Genomic DNA, 17300 nt, shown 5'->3' with positions numbered 1-17300 from the left:
TTTTGCCCTGTGAGCTATTTGCCTTCCAGTCCCCCAGGGAAGATGATTTGCTTTTGGCTTCTCTTCTCATTGGGAATGGGGGCTGACCTAGTCTGTCTGCTCCTGAGCATAATGATCATCTCTCAGGCAAGAACTGCCATCTTCTAAAGGAAGGCCAACATATTAGAATAGAAATGTCCCTGGAAAAATTAATAATGTTCCCAGGGCTGAAGTTCCCCCCTGTCAGGACAGATTGGCTAGCCCATCTAGATGGTGGGGGAAGAGGACACGGGGCTGATTCTTACAGCAAAAACACTCAATGAAGAAGTCTCTAAGATGCATCAGCCAATCCAGCCCAAGTGCTAATTGGTTTGCAATTCCCCTAATTAGTTTGTCATCTACCTGGACAGCTTAGCGGCTGGCTGAAAGCCCAGACACTGCCCAGCCAAATTCACAGCTCCTGAAAGTAGGAAGTGCCACAGTGGTGAAAATTCCACACCTCATCCACACGTGGGCATGCCCTCCGCACGTAGGCACCTTCTTGCTAAGATGTAACCATGATAACAGGTTCTCACGACGCTGCTAACAATCTCATTAGGCTGTTTGGTGAGAGGAGAAAGCAGGAGCTGTTCTAACTTTGCTCTAACACTGTGCGAACAAACTACGGAGCGGCTCAGACCCACTTCATCATTAAGCAGACTGCAGCTGGAGCTGAAGGGCGTCTGGAGGCTCAGAGCTCCCGAATCTCTCTTCCATCATAGATATGAGATGGTGTGCCACGAGCTATTAGCCCCTTTGGGTTTAGCACTGCCTTCTCTCTCCTTCAAAATCTTCTCTGTACTGCCAAGACACTTCTTAGTGACTTAGCTTTCCAAACTTGGACACAGAATGGAACTTTATGGAGGGAAAAAAATGCATGTATGTTCAGTGTTGATATAATTTCTAACATAATGTAACTTCAATGTATACAATGTTTCAAGCTTTATGTTAACTGTTTATCCTCATGGCTCATATGCGGCTATAATACAAAACACATTCACAATTTGAACAGAAACAAAACCAACCCATTGCATTTGAATTAAGATATTAATTCAATGTGGCATCTCATATTGTGTTCCTGAAACTGAATTGCCATTTGGAATCTGAACATGACACTGATTGCTATGTTTTCACAGTATCTCCTCTGCCTGGGGAACTGACACTGCAATGCATCCTGTGATGTTTCAGTATCCTTCCTCACTCTCTCACATCATTTGTCTGTTTGTTTGAGCTCTTCCAAAAGCTTTGTTCGTACAAATGGATTAGGGACATCCATTGATCCTCACTTGGAACGAATACCTCACTTATGCTGTAAGATCTCCCATCATGTTTTTTTTAAATAAGATTACAAATGGGAAAATAGGGGAATAAAGATGCCTAGTAGCATCTAGTTACAGTAAACATCTCTTTGACCTAGGACATATTTGCATTGCTTCTTTTTTCTGTGCTTATCAAAACAATAAAAACACTGTTGATCAAGTAACTAGCACTTGCTCATTGTGGAAAATTGCACACTTGCCTTCTTATTTTCCCAGGAAGCACTCTGATTCTGCCTGTAAATGGGACCCAGCAGTCTTGTGGACATCCTTAAATATCAGCATGGTTACATCTCAGACTAAAGTTGTAGCTCCTACTACACTAGTACAACGGTGTTCTTTGCAAGAATTTTTTTCTTTAAAACAAAACTTTGCAAAGTCCTGGGTTTTTCTAATATAGTCTATGTTGGGTTAAATTACCAGAAAATTAGGCACATTGAGACATGAAATGTCAAAATCTACCACTGCATGTCTCAAGTATAATGCAGCAAATGTCAGCATTCTCCTCAATGTACTGTAGAGACCAGAGACTTCTCTAGAAGCTGGATGTGTGCCCTGAGCAAGGGTCTAGATGAGACAAGTGAAGCACTCACCTCAGATGTAAAATTTAAGACTATCCAAGAAACTTAAAAATTAAGATAAATAATTATTTAATATATTTTTTAAATTAAAGTTAATGCAAAGGGCCCATGCTGAACAAAATGTAAAGATTATTTTTAAGACGAGTGCCCTGTTGATCCATATTGAGCTTGAGGTAAAAGGAAAAATGTCTCTTCTTATCCACACATCTTAATGTATTTTATTGGTGGTTAATTTTATTTTGCAAAGCATTAGTTGAGAGGACATTGAAAAAATTGAAATTTAAGTGTATTAAAACTGACATTATTTTCATTGTAGGTATTTTATTTATGCCAAAATAGAAATTACGATTAGTTAAATTCAGCTTCAGTTAATTAAAAATTGTCTAATACTGTCCCTTGGTGAAGAGAAATTGTCAACATGACATTCTCCCAATTGAAAATGAAATAGCAATGGAATAGATTTGGAAAATATGCTCAATGTGGTTGCTTCCATTTCAAAGCCAGGGTACAGTTTTCAGGTACTCAAGTTCCAACATGACCTGGCCCCACAGTTCCCTGAATGAGGCAAAGGATAAATTTAAAGATGGATGAATGCCTGGAACAGAATAAATATTTATTAAATATCTGTTGTTATCATTGTTATCACAATCCCTCCTCAGCACTCTGAAGCAGAACCAGAACTTCCGAACGACTGTGCCAAACACAGTTCTGAAGCATTGAGAGGAAGATCAGAAAAGCTGGACAATAATCAAAAGTTTTTTAGATGTCTCCAAGGACTGCTCCCAACTCATGATGTTGCCTTCCACTTTGTGCTATCTCCATGGCAACCACAGAAGCAATGTTCCTTACTTCTTCCCTGCCACCAGGTTTTTCTGCTCCACTCCATATGGGCAAAGTCCAAATCCTATGTGGAAGAGGGGAAAATGAAGATGAGGCAGTACAGTAGAAGAATTGGGTTAGAGACCACCAAGTTTCCAAAATTCTATAATCCTGTGCTCATTCATGTGAAAACAGGATATTAAAACATACTTCTTTGTGATGGTTAGTGAATTAAGTGCCTGGGTTTTACAGTTTCTGAAGGAGACCCTATCATAGACTATGTTCAAAAATAAATGTTTATGAATGCAAGAAGAAGGAAAATAAGAATGTGTTAGTTTTCTATTGCTGCATAATAAATGGCCACAAGCTTTAATGACTTAAGACAAAGCACACTTTATTTCACAGTTCTCTAAGTTTGGAATCCAGGTGAGCTCAGTTGGTTACTCTGCTGAGCATCTGAGTCAAGGTTTTGACTGTACTGGGCTTCTGTCCTATCTGGGCAGTTCTTGGCTGATTCATGGTAGAAACTGGTCAGCATCTATGGTCAAGTTTAGGACAATTAAACACTGCCCAAGAAACTTGAGAAACAAGAGGGAGGGCAGAGAAGAAGTTCCTTGGTGTTAGGACCCCGAGGAGTCAGCTGCATCATCTACAGGATGGTTCATATATCCCCTCCTGTAACCCCACATGTCTGTTGAAAAGTAACAGTATGTTGATCTCCTGAGGTGGAAGAATCCATTTCTTTGTGGTTGTAGGACTGAGGTCTCTATCTCTTGGCTGGCTGTCAGACAGGGCCCACTCGCTATTTTAAAGGTAGCTGTACCATCCGCTGACATAATCATGGGAGTGATATATCATAGGATCCAGATTTTAGAGTATGGAAATATGGTGTCCAATATTAGAATCCTGCCTACCACAAGGTGGAAGGACAGAATAACAAGGACTAAATAACAACACATCCTTCAAATGACCATGCTGGTTCCATGGAGGCTCTTTCTTTTTCAAGTAATCGTCATAGCATCATATAACAAATCATGTTCCCATTTTACAAATGAACAATTTCCCAAGTTACTCAGTGTTACTCAAATTGGTGAGTCCAATATTTTTTGGAAGTAAGAGAAAATACACGTTGAATATGGAAATCAATAATTAATGGCCCCCATGGAAGGTGATATGCATGTTAACCTGACTCTGTAGCTTTACTTGTCTTCTCTCAACTCTTTCATGATGTGGAAGGTCTTGGTATTTGATGTACAATAAGTTGCAAATTGTACTGAGTACTTACAACCATGTTGAGAGGGACATACTGGCACTAGGTTGTTTACCAAACCTCATATTGACCTGAGTTGAGTGACAAGTATAAATTTCTAATGCCAAGTGGAAGTTATCTTTGTGCATATTGCTTTATTTTCTAGTCCTCTAGTTTGGAAGCTATAGTCCTGTTACTTAAATATGGGAAATTTGGGAACTTGCCAAAGATTGTGTGACCACCATGGGCTCTCCTTGGACCTCATTGAATTGGGTATCCTGTGAGACTGTGGAAATATAATTTGGTCCCTTTCCCATAAGTTAGGAACCAGGAAAATCTCAATAATTCTAAAAGAAATCCCACATCAAGGGCTTTCACTAAAACATAAAATTGATGGATGGTGTACTCAGAGGTATTGTGGGTCCCTGTTTTCTAACTGTGGCTACTTAATATTACCTGTGCTGAAATTTTTATTTGGTATAAAACCTGGGATCTCTTTAAACTATTTACTTGTTTAACCTTTTGGTCTGTTTTGTTCTTGTTTCTCAGTGGAAATTCTTTTTGAGAAGTGCTAACTTCTTTTAGAGAACTAAAAGGGAAATGAATTTTTTCCTCTATAAAGTCAGGATAGACAGGGAAGCAATGTGACACTAGATTGTTAACTCAGGAGTTCTGGCTGTCCTTGGGAGAGAGCCAGTAGCCCAGAAGAGAAGCCAGCTGGGGTCAGAGACCTCAAACTGACAGATGTGGCAGTGGAAGATTCCAGGAAGAAAGATCATAGGCTGGCCAGGAATAAGAGTTACTTGCCCAGATGCAAAACCCCAGAGGGGTGAAGGTAAAGGTTTGGGCAGTGCTTTGGCTGAGTCATGGGAGAAACTGGTCAGCATCTAGGGTCAAGTTTAGGACAATGAAACACTGCCCAAGAAACTTGAGAAAAAAGAGGGAGTCCAGAGAAGAAGGTGCTTGTAGGACCCCAAGGAGTCAGCTGTATCATTTATAGGATGGTTCTATTTATCCCTTCTTGTAACCCTACATGTTTGTCTGAAGGTGACATCCAGTTAAAGGATAATAGCAGCAGCATATAAATGAACTCCAATTTATATGGATCAGAGAGAAACAACCCCCCCCCCAGAAAAAAAAAAAAAAAAAAACTAGGAAGTTAAAAAAACAGAGATAAGAAAGACCTGTCTATGCGGATTGCTTATTTGTCCTCAACTGTGGCATCTCAGTGCCACATTTCACCTAAGTAACTTACTTACCCACAAGCAAAAGATGGTGCCTGGTGTGACTCAGTCCTCTGATACTGTGAGTGTCAACACCCTCTCATTTGAGAGAGGAGAGGATGTAAGACTTCACCCTGAAGCTTCTACTCAGCTTCTGAAAGGGGTCTTGGAACAGTTTATTTATTCTGACAACTTTTACAAAATGCCTTTATGTATGCTAATTTTTTAAGACCCACTTAAATTGCAATCCATTTACAGTTTATTGAACAACACATCCTGTTATGTTGGCAGGTTTTCTTCTTTAAAACTATGTTCTTGCTTCAAATGTTTTAGTGATAACACCAAGTAAGTAACTAAAACAACTCACACGAAATGAAGCCTTCTTTGGACCAGATTGAACCAGGCAACGAGGATATGTATGGAAAAGATGCCAGAATTCCAACAAATAAATGTAAAAAGAAGGATGGAATTAGAAAATCACCTCTTGGCAACCACCACAGTAATAATTGCTTCAAGCAAGAGTTATTAATGGATGCTAAAATTAGTGGGTGAAAGTACGATGAGAAACAAGATATTTATATAGTCACAAAGTATCTCTCCATGTGATACTAATTAATTACAAAAAATAATAGTAACTTTACAGTGCAGAAGGCTTGCAGACACCACTTTAATGAAGCAATTAAACAAACCAAAAAATGGGACAAATGGACATCATGTGTCTCATGATATCATGCACAGAGAAGGACACAACATCACATCTGTGGTTTCCCTGACAAAATTCCATAGCCTGAAGCTAATTGTGTGGAAAACTCAGACAAACCCAAATTAGGAACATTCTAATCTCTACTACTCCAGTGTACCAAGCATTGAAATATGAAGAAAAGCAAAGGAACTGTTCCAAATTAAAGGAGAACAAAGGGGTATGACTGATTGAGGGATGCAGCAATTAAATGCAATGGTGTGATTCCAGATTAGATCCTGGATCAGTCACTGGATGTGATGGGGTATCTATTGAACTCTGAAGAAGATCTGCAGATTAAATGATTATATTGGATCAATGATAATTTCCTAATTTTGATAGTTGAACCCTATCAGGAGATAGCTTTGATTTTAGGGAATACACACAGAATACTTTAGAGGTGAAGGGAAATCACTTGTGCAACCTTCATTGGAACATTTCAGGGTAATATGTATGTATGTAGATAGAATAATAAAGCACTATGTCTAATACTTGTAGAAAATCTAGATGAGATTATATAGAAATTTTTATAGAGTCTTTTGAAACTTTTCTGTTAGTCTAAAATTATTCCAAAACAAACTAAAAAATAATAAACATAGAAAGTTTAAAAAATAGACAAGTACCAAACAACCTTCTGGAAACAGATAGTCAAAGTTTTTTTGAGTTCTCCTTTGTTAATTGTTTGGAGGTCCATCGTGGAGGCATATTTCCATGGGCAAATCCTCACTTAACTTTGTTCTCACATACCCAGAAATATGCCTGCTGTTCCCTAGGAAGAGAGGTAGATACCTGTTAGGTATTGAAACAGCTGTCTGTGTCAATAAAGGAAAGTGTTTCCAAGAGCTTGCCCTGAGTTAAGGGAGATCAGTTGCCCTGACACCAAGTGAGTAATGGCTATCCAGAAGCCAAAGGAGGAGAGGTGTTTTGGGAGCTGACAAAGAGGACTTCCAAAATGATGGTACCTTGGCAGGAATAGGAAGCCTGACAAGCTGGAGTCACTGAGTGCAGGATAATTTAGGACCTGTCTTCTTATGATCAACCTAAAAATACTGATTTATTTTCTCCAGAATCATTGGGTTTGCCTGAGTTAGTAAACTGGCTGAACTCACAATCTACATGACCTTGGCAAGATTTAGATTTAGAATCAAAACAAAATCAGATGCTTTCTGTTTCGCACTGACCTGGCACTAGTCAGTTCCAGGATAAGAACCTCTTTCCATCACTGAGAACTTCCACAAACATTCATCCATGGCCAAGGGCTGGTGATCATGAGTGCTGCCATTTGACATGCATGAATGTTTTGCTTAAAACAAAATTCCTAAGGAAACAGTCTTGCTTACTCACTCTGTATCCATTCATTCACTCAGTGCAAATTCACTGAGTGCCTGTTACAAACCAGGGGTCATGCTCTTCTACAAAAAGGAGTGAATTGCAGACTTGTTGACATGTTGTCATAATTGAAGGAAAGTTAGACTGAGAAGAGGTCTGCTTTGGGACTCACTTATGCCACCATGTACCTACATGTTCTTAGATATATGGTATCTCCTCTCTGAACTTTGGTTATTTCATCTGTAAAGTGAGGATGCTTTAGCTATCTCTCCGGCATCTTCCACGACTGTGAAGTCAATGACCAACACTGATTGTACACCTGAAACTCCAAAAGCCATGTGCTCAGATTGAAGAACACATTGGAGGATTAGGAAAGGGAGGTATGTTGTTGCAAGTTCACTCAGTACAGCTAGATGTATGGTTTCCCAGACAGTAAGGAAAAATTTCTATAGAGGATGTTACCAAAAGGATCAGATTTGGAAGCAGAGAGAACCTGATCATGTCAGAGAGAAGGGCAGATATTCTCAGATGAGAGAGTGGTTTTCTCTGCACGGAACAGATGCAGGTAGAAATAAGGGCTGGAAATGAAACACAGACTAAAAGACAAGGGTTTGCTGGCAATGGATATAATTAGCCATTAAAGACATACAGGGGAAACTTTACTGCTTCTTTGTAAAATAAAGGAGGGACCTGCCTGGTGGCACAAGGGGTTAAGTCAGCACTGTGAAGCTATCTGTAGCCACAGCAGCGTGAGTTCAGTTCCTGGCCAGGGAGGTGACCCACACGGTGCAGCAGACCTCTCCTGTTTAGCCAGCTGCTCCCCTCAGCAGTGTGTATCAGTAGATCTACCCTATTCTGCTCCCCACTCTGTCTCTGGTGAATCTTCTCACCCTCACCCCGCACCTCTGGCCTGCACTCCAGCTCTTGTATGCATAAATAAAAATAAATCTAAATAAATAAATAAGTAAATAAATAAATAAATAAAGGAAATTTTCATTGACTGGGGATATAGACTGAGATGACTTGTAAAATATGTCCCAAGTCTAAGATGCTATAACTCACCATCAACCATGTGGTTTAATGCTCGATTCACTGTTCTGGAGGGAGAAGTGTTTTCCTTAAAGACACTTAGGATGTTTAGACACTTGATCTGTCTCCTTTTCCAATGTGACAAGATGTTGAGTTATTGCTTCATGAAGGAACTGGAAAATATCCTGAGATGTTGTTTATTTCTTAACTGCTTCTCTGTAAGCTGCTGTCTTAAATTCTAAACAGCTTAATAAAACTTTCCAACAATTTCAGCATTTTCTAAATTTGAAAGGCCATCTTTATGGCTTTTGGAAGAAAGTCCAGGAGTATTGTCACTAAGCAATTTCAGGCAAAAACCTAATTTTAACACATGAAATAATAACAATTGGAGTGATGTAGTTTAAAATCCCCTAACTACTCAGTGTGCATGTGACTAACACCACATTACCTCACTCGGCTGATTCAGAAAGATGAGTGTGTGTGCCGCAGGAGGGTCCATTTAAACATCTACCTCAGCTGCTTTGCTTTCGCTCAGTGGAGAAACTTAATAAATCAGCTAACACATTGAACCCAAGACCATGTTGTTGAGGGGCCCATGTAATTTTAGTCCAGGAGAGTGGAGGGGATTAGAAAGGATCTGGAGGGAAGCTCCCCTTTTGCTTCTTAAATCTATGTGTTTCCCAAACAGAACAAGAGAAGGGCTTCCCAGCACGTAGGACGAAATCGCTTTGCCCTTAAAGCCATCCCAGATAGGCTTTATGATTCCCATGTTTTCAAGGGAAGTAATGAGGGACTTTCCTTAAAGCAGACAACTTACCAAGCTGGGATTTGAACTGAGGTCACACTCCCTTGCCGTGGTGCCTGGAGGGGTAGTACTTTGTTGGACTCAGACCGAGACCTTGCCTCCATCAAACAGGATTGCGCTTCTCAACTCTCCTCCGGTCCTCCTGCTCCTTCTTTTCGGCCTTTGGCGACCAGCCCAGCTCCTTCCTTTCAGGTGACAGTTTCTGTGCCTATTCCCTCCACCTTGGCCCTGTGACGTGTCATGTACAGAAACCATAAATGCAAGTGAGCTTTAAATGGCTGATCTTGGCCATAGATTCATCTCAGAGCCAGCCCAGAAGCTGTTCCTGTGCAAATGAACGGCTGAAGCAGACCACCTGGCAAGGACTGACCAGTGTGCTCATGGAGGGGGATCTTGCTTTGCAATAGATGTCGCCTTCCTGTTTCAAATGTCATTATTGGCACAGAAGGAAATGGGAGCAAAAGGTTTGCTTTGTGATTATGACTTGGCAGGACTTCAACTCCTTGAGTTAAATATTCAGACGATCCAGACTTCCACTCCTGTTTCAGATCTGATGGCTGTTTTCCTCTAGATTAAAGGCCATATCAAACACCTGGCAGTAATGCGTATCATTATAGGGAGATTGGTCCACTCCCCTTTCCTGTTCATAGGAGACACTGCAGGTGCATTGTGAAATGTCTACTGAGTTATCCGCCATAGCTTCTGCTGTCCCCAGAGTGACACATAACCCCCAAACCCAGGAGTAAGGCCGCCACACCTCTGTCTCCCTCATCTGCCCTCATCATGCCCCATTCATCAGATATAAGGTCCCGTGGATTTTACCTCCCAAACCTTGCTTGGATTCACCTACTCTTCTTCATTTAGATCGCCATCATCCTATTCCCAGTCATCAGCATCTCTAAACCATTTTATATGTTTATCTCCCAGATGGTCTCCTTACCTTCCCCCTGCTCCTGTGCTAATCCATTCACCACCCAGTGGCCAGAGAGAGCTTCCCAAAATGAACATGTCTCACTTCACCCTCTTCATTTTGACATTTTAGTTACTCTGCATGGATCATAAGATAAAAGCATAAATTCAGTAACATGGTGTGCTTGTACACGTAATGTGCAGCCGCCATCTGCCCCTCTTACTCCCAAGTCAGCACCCTCATCTATACTTCTTAGCTTTGGGCACAGAACCCACCCAACCCTTTCTCAACTTCAGGCCCTTACATAAGCTCTTCCCTCTGCTTAGAGTATGAGTAACTACTGCCCATTTTGGCAAATTTTTAGCTCATGTACCACTTCCTCAGAGAAGCTTTCCTGGACCCCCTAGATGGGGCCATGTACCCTGTTCTCTGGACCTCTCAAGTCATTGCAGCTATGGCAGTTGTCACTTTAGTTCTTCCTGATTGCTTCTTTGGTTTTTGTCTCCCTTGTCCATTGGCTCCCTACCTTAGGAACCATGTCTGATTTCTTCTAACCACTGAACATAGCGCTCTAGAAGATTGCGCTATGTCTTAACAACATTTATCTCTTTAAGGTACAATTGAATCTTTGCTTGTGCAAATCAATGCAAGAAGGAATCCTTTGAAAAATGTTGCCAGTTTAACACCACTGTTCATCACAAACTAAATGAAGTCTTAGTGAATGGGTTAATAAATTCAAAATAGATAAACAAGCTTCAATCCTTACAACAAACAGTGTTTTAATTGTAAGTGAACAATTGTAATTCTCTGCGACAGAGACACCAACAAATATATTTTTCAATAACCAACAATAAGTCTTAAGGTTACGAGTCAATATTCTTAGCAGATACATTTAAAACAAATTCCTCAATGTTATAGGAAAGTTCTTTACTTTTTAGTAAATTCACTTGATTGAAAAAACATAACATTACAGTGACAAGATAAGGAATAAGTATGAATTTAACTTCAAATAAGAATTTGGTAACTAATATGTACACATTGTTTAATTTTTCTCCTTATCTTTCTAAAAGCACTTGAAAGCTAACTTAAAGGTGAGTTGCAGTCTCAAAAATTTATGTGTCTATTTTGAGAGTCTATCACCTCTTAAAAAGGTCTTCTCTTATACACCATTTAAACATGTACCTTATGGGTTTCAACTATATTCTTGAATCAAATATTGAATCAAATCATTTGGTGTTTTAATAATGTATGTCTGCAGAACCCAGCATGGTGCTAGCCAGTTAGGTGCACCTAATAAAAATATGTTGAATTAAAATTAATAAAAATATGTTGAGCTATAAAGTGGCTTTTATAGAAGACAGGTCATTCCATAGATGTCTATGTCTTTTCTCTATAATCTAGTTTATCAACCCCCATCTCATCAGCATTTGGAACTGGCTAATTCTCTCTGCAGTGGGAGTTGGCCTACGCATTGTAGGATGTTTACCAACTCCATGACCTACCCTTTTTTGATGCCAGTAGCACCCAGAATCCAGTCGTGGCAATGAAAAAGGTCTCTAGACATTGCCAGACATCTACTGAGGGGCAAGATTGTCTTGAGAACCACTGATCTAGAGTTACAAAGTGAAACTCATCTTTCTGTGAGTCATAGATCAGCCAAATGTGATTTTTAATAATTGCATGGATAATACACAATTCTCCACCACCTTGGGAGGAATAAGCAAACAAAATGTGTTTTTGATTTGGCCTCTAGCATAGTGGAAATTTCAGAGACTTTGGAATCAGAGAGGCTTGTGTTTGCATCTAGGGTCTACCTACACTGGCTGTGTGATACTGTGTGACTTACTCAACCAGCCAAAGCCACAACTTCCTTGTCCATTAGATGAAGAGAATGACAATAGGGTGTCTCTGAAGAATAAAGGAGTCAGTACACACCAGGCACATATGGATACTTTATAAACTTTATAAGTGAGAACTTTATAAACCAGTTGTTGCTGTCAGTACCATTGTCAATGTCATAGTTGACTTCACTGCCTGCTGTCTCCACCTTCCCTCCTCACTGTTCTTACCCACTCAAGACACACTTTACTGCTTCACCAGGAAACATACTAGTTCTACCCTTTCCCAGTCTCTTCCTCTGATTTCCTAGGGCCATCATATTTGTGCTTTCTCAAACATTCCATATTACTCCCTGAGCATTTATAGATAAAGCTGTACCATGACACCCTGTTTTGGTGCCTGGGAATGCTCCTCTCTAGCCCCGCTAATAATAGTTTCTGACAATGAGCTGTGTCTCTGGCATGCCTTTTCTTGTTAAGAGGTCTTACTGTAACAGGTATCCTCAGTCTTGGCACACAGTGCTGCAATTTAGCACTTGGCAGCAGGCTGTGGATCTCATTGAGCCAGGTGCTTTCCTTCCCAAATACTGCATAGCCAGGCTTCTTGGTCACTGCTTCTTGTGCAGAGAGTGTGGCATCAAGAGAACCTGCAGAATAAGCTCAGGATGCCACAGGTGGGGGGAAGAAAGTATCTGCTGACAGAGGCTTCTCAATGGACTGGGAAATGCAGAGAAAAGAGGTAGGCAACTTAGTCAGGCCTGTCCCAAGGTGACCAGCACCTCGACCCAGTCTCTGTGCTCCTGCAGCTGCATGGAGAGAGCTCCACTAGTGAAACATCTCCTGGGGAAAGGGAAGCATCTATGATGGGGAAACCATAATACTCTGTGCACTTATAGATGCCAGCCTGGCAACAGGGTGAGAGTTCCAAGTCTGAGCCTCTCTCAGGGATGTGTTAAAGCCACTTAGGTACTTTAGTCCCCAATTTCCCACTTTGTCTATTTAGAGACCAGAGTATCATGTTGATCACTCGTTTTCTGAAAAAAACTTGAACTTACCCATGAATCTCAATCATTTCCTTTTATCTTATGTGCTCTATGTAGTAAGCTTGCTTTCAATTTGAATCCACTAAATCATAACTTGTGAGTATGCAACAGAAACAGCTTAGATTTTCCTTGGGGTGATGTGAGAAAAGATTTTTGGGCAAGCGATATTTTAGAAGGTATAGTTAAATAAATAATTATTATAAACTGTATTTATTTTTCTAAAGGTGCTGTTGACATATAATAAATAGGAAATTATCCTTATCTGCCCATTGACAAAAACTGGAGAGCAGCCTGTCCAATGAAATTATAAGTCACATATAAAATTTTAAATGGAATTATGTGTATGTAAATGACAGCAACGCAATGCAACTTGACTGAAATGGTAAGTGGTAGAACAGCCACATATAAAAAAGTAAAAGTGATGGGAAAAATTAATTTTCACAATATTCATTTAACTCATATATATATGAAAAACATGTCAATATGAAATCAAAATAAAAATTATCAATGACACATTTGATGTTACTTTTTCCATATGAATTCTTGGAAATATGGTATACATTTTATACTTACAACACATTTCCATCTATCCTAGCCAGAGAGACAAAGACAGAGAGAGAGACATAGATGTGGATGAAGAAGTGTATAGTTTGTAAAGTCAGCAGGATGAGTTCATCACGTTATGGAGAGGATGTGAATGAACATGTGAACACATTAACTTCCAACTTTGTATGACCTTTCATAGTGTAACTAGTATTCTGTTTTGTGTGTGTGATGTTTAAAATTAATTAATAGTATCAATCACCATTAGCCATAATTTCTTACTAAGTAGTACCACAAGAGTGAGTCAGTTGGGTTTGTAAAACTCAAGTAATGGGATCTCGTGTATTGAAAATGTCTATGCATTCTCCCTGACCTTGACCTTGACCATCTTATGCTCACTTCAATTCCCCAGTTAAATTAATGCTATCAGCAAATGATAATTAACATTTACTAAATCAATCAGTAAGAACTTCACTTGCCTTCATTGAAACTCCCTAACAGTCTCATGATGTAAGTATTCCATTTCACAGATGAATAAAGCAAGAAAGACTGAGTCATGCTTCCAAGGTCACACAGCAGTGTTAGAACCGGAATGTGGTTTGGCACTTTCCACTTGGCAGTCCTCCCGACCCAGTGATCACACACCCACCAAGGGCCTGTGGGCAGCAGCTCCCTCAAGAAGCTGAGTCTTCTGCAAAACAGTCCTTAGGTAAGACGTATGTTATTTGGGGCAAGAAAATCTCTGTGTGAGCTCACCTGATGATGGGTGGTCGCCAGAGTTGGCAGTTTACTAAATTTATCCAAAAACCTGGGTGTTGATTTGCTGAAGTGCAAGCAGGCAAGGATAGGGCGTCAAGGGAGGGTGGGTGTGGGTGTTTTCAGCACATTGTCATGATTCTAAAGACAGCAAGTTTTGTTTTAAGGAGGATTTCAGCCGCAAAATGTGTCACTACCAACAGGGTACAGTTTTAATGATCTAGTTTTAATTGTGAGAGTGAACCTCATCTTGTGAGAAGTGTGGGTTCCTTCAATCCGAAGATTGAGTGTTGCATGACCAATTAATTGGTGTTGCTTTGTCAGTGTCCGGGTAGTTTAGTGTTGACTTTGGATGAATTTTTTAAAATATAATTTTATAATTAAATTAGGATAATTATTACATCCAAAGTCACAAATAGGCCACAAATTCCACCAAAGGCTATGACTGGTGATGGCAACTTGAAGTCCCTTTCTGTTCATCGCTAATGTCATGATGGTATTCCTACTAGCATCGCCAGCTGTCATGTGTCCTCCATGAATGAGCTTTGGTGTGCTGTGTATCATCTAGGCTCTGACTCAGATATGTTTTGAAAACTTAAAATAAAAATCTAGGGTCTGGTAGAGGAAGAGAGATGAAATAGATAGAGCACAGAGGGATTTTGGGCAGTGAAAATACTCTGCATGATATTTTAAAGATGGGCATGTGTCATTATACATTTTTCCAAACCCATAGACTGTACACCACCAAGAGTGGACCCTAAAGTAAACTCTAAGGTAAACTTTAGTTGATTATGATGTGTCTATACAGGTTCATCCTTGGCAAAGATATACCATTCTATTGAGTGAGATTGGTAATGAGAAATACTCTGCACGTGTAGGAGCAGAGCATATATAGGGAGTCTCTGTGCTTTCCTCTCAATTTTGTTGTAAACCTAAAAATATTCTAAAAATTAAAGTCCTTTTTTATTATGTTTACTTAGGTAGCATTGGTTTATAACACTGTGTATGTTTTAGGGGTACAAGTTTACACCTCTGCAAATATATGTTATCACACCATGTCCAGCACCAAAATGCCAATAACCTTTCACCCAGCTCATGGAACCCCTCCCTGCCTTGGCTCCCACCTCACCTTCTGGTAGGTTTTCCATTCAGATTTTAAGGTTTTGTTAAAATATAGTCTTTAATACTTTTAAAAAATTACTTCTGCACTCTCTTAAACTGTCAGATTCAGTTACTTAGAGTAAAGCCAAGTGACCATTTGATACCTTTACCTTCTCTCTCCCCTTCATCTTCCCTCCTTCCCACCATTAAAGCATCCTTTCCCGCTCCAGATTTATTATGAGCCAAATCTAACTCTCAGGCTTGGGAAATTCTCCATTGAAACAATTTTTTAGAGCTATTGGATGGTTTGTAAGTAAGTTGCTTGCACAAATCACTAAGTTTAAGCACCATGTTCTCCCTGCACATATTCTATAACCCTCTAATTGCTTCTTGACTAGCCCAAGATAATTCTATCTGATTCTCAGGATAGTGCTTACTTGTTGTCTTTGAACAGAACATCATATTGCATCCGAAATATACCAGTTCTGATTTTGAGTAGGCATACCACTTTCCTCTTCATGCCTTTCTTTTTTCTTCATCTGTAAAATGGGGATACTAATTCATATTATGCAGAATTACTGATACAATTAACAGAATGATGTATATTATGTGTTTAGCATAGATCCTACATGGTTTCTGTCCTCTACTAAGATATGCTTCAGAAACATGTAAATTGATTCAACCAAGAAAAAGTAGATCACAAGAAACCATGTTAAGAAATTGCTTAACATAATGGTAAACCTTAAAACTTACTTTAAAATGTAATAATTGTGATAATAAACATCTTTGTGATGCTAAGAATGGAGACAGGCTGCCTAACTTGATAAATAAAGTACAGGCTGCCTGTACTTTATTATGATAATTATGCACATTAAAATCTTTAATCTTAACTACTAAAATAATAGGCAATATATAACTTCCAACCAGGTGGAGAAAAGAAAAGGAAAATTTAAGACTAGCCAGCATATCCCAAGAGAAAACAGGAAATAGGTTGGGGGCAGGGACAAACAAAGAAAATGCAAGGTGAGTAGAAAACACAGTAGAAACAGGTTCTACTCTATCAGGTTGAAATAAATTTCAAGCACCAACACACTACACACAAGTAATTAATGCATATAGTAAATCTTGGAAATACTATTAAGTAGTCAGGAAGGGTAAACAATTGAGGAATACTAGGAAGGACACAAACAATTGAGGAATATTAGGCAGGATAAACAATTGAGGAATACTAGTTTCCTTTGGTTTTGAGAGTGAATTGATCAGAGGACAATCTGATAAATCAATTAATAATTAGAAGAACGAGCATGTGGAATTAGAAAATACCCAACCTCTCCTATTTATTAATACTTTTGAATTGATTAATATGGGACCTAGTAATCCTATGGGACAGAATTTTAGCTCTGCCTAGGAATAAAGTTGAGACCTATGTAGACATGCCTGATGGATTGCTTGGAACCAACTCTTGGCTGACTGTAAACATTCTAATGAAGGTAATTCTTGTAAACAGAGAAAACCAGGTCAAAACAGTTTGCTACTTTTCCTGAGAGCCTCTAAGGAACCAAAAGACTTCTGAAGTCCCAGGGACTCCTAGAACTCATGATCCTTTTCCACTGAGGCTTCCTTGTTGATTAGGCCAAGGTTAGACTCCTCCATTTTATCCTGGAAACATTTCTTTTCCTTTTCCTCTCCACTATTGCTCCCGGAAACCTGCCTCCCAGTATTTCACATGCCATTCCTAATCTGTGACTTCTGACTCCTATACCATATCTCTGATAGCAGCCAAATACAGGTATGTTTCTTCAATCTGCATCCCTCTTCCTTTTGTGATGCATCACAAAGTGCTTCTTTCTGATTGGAGGAGTTAGTCATAAATTCAATGTCTCAGGGCCCAGGCAGACAGAATAACTGTGCAAGGCAGCTTGAGTGGGACAGGGGAGGGAGGCAGGCAGGTAGTTCATCTTGGCAGACTTTTTTTTTTGGGGGGGGAGGATCAAATAGAAT

At 39.6% G+C, this 17300-nt stretch overlaps 1 long non-coding RNA gene across 1 annotated transcript in view; it reads left to right on the top strand.

The window, feature by feature from the left end:
- Window positions 1–17300, top strand: part of LOC129146137 (uncharacterized) — a 92064-nt gene that overhangs the window by 27222 nt on the left and 47542 nt on the right. Inside the window, exons 3-4 of the long non-coding RNA XR_008552651.1 lie at window positions 13124–13281; window positions 13973–14151. This is a non-coding gene — a long non-coding RNA (uncharacterized LOC129146137). The remainder of the gene's footprint in view (window positions 1–13123; window positions 13282–13972; window positions 14152–17300) is intronic.

The sequence above is a fragment of the Talpa occidentalis genome, unplaced genomic scaffold (assembly GCF_014898055.3).
Source record: "Talpa occidentalis isolate TD23 unplaced genomic scaffold, MPIMG_talOcc4v2.1 talOcc4.10, whole genome shotgun sequence".
In the NCBI taxonomy this organism is placed as follows: Eukaryota; Metazoa; Chordata; class Mammalia; order Eulipotyphla; family Talpidae; genus Talpa; species Talpa occidentalis.
Note: the sequence above shows the minus strand (reverse complement) of the source record. Positions and strands in the feature narration are given on the sequence as shown.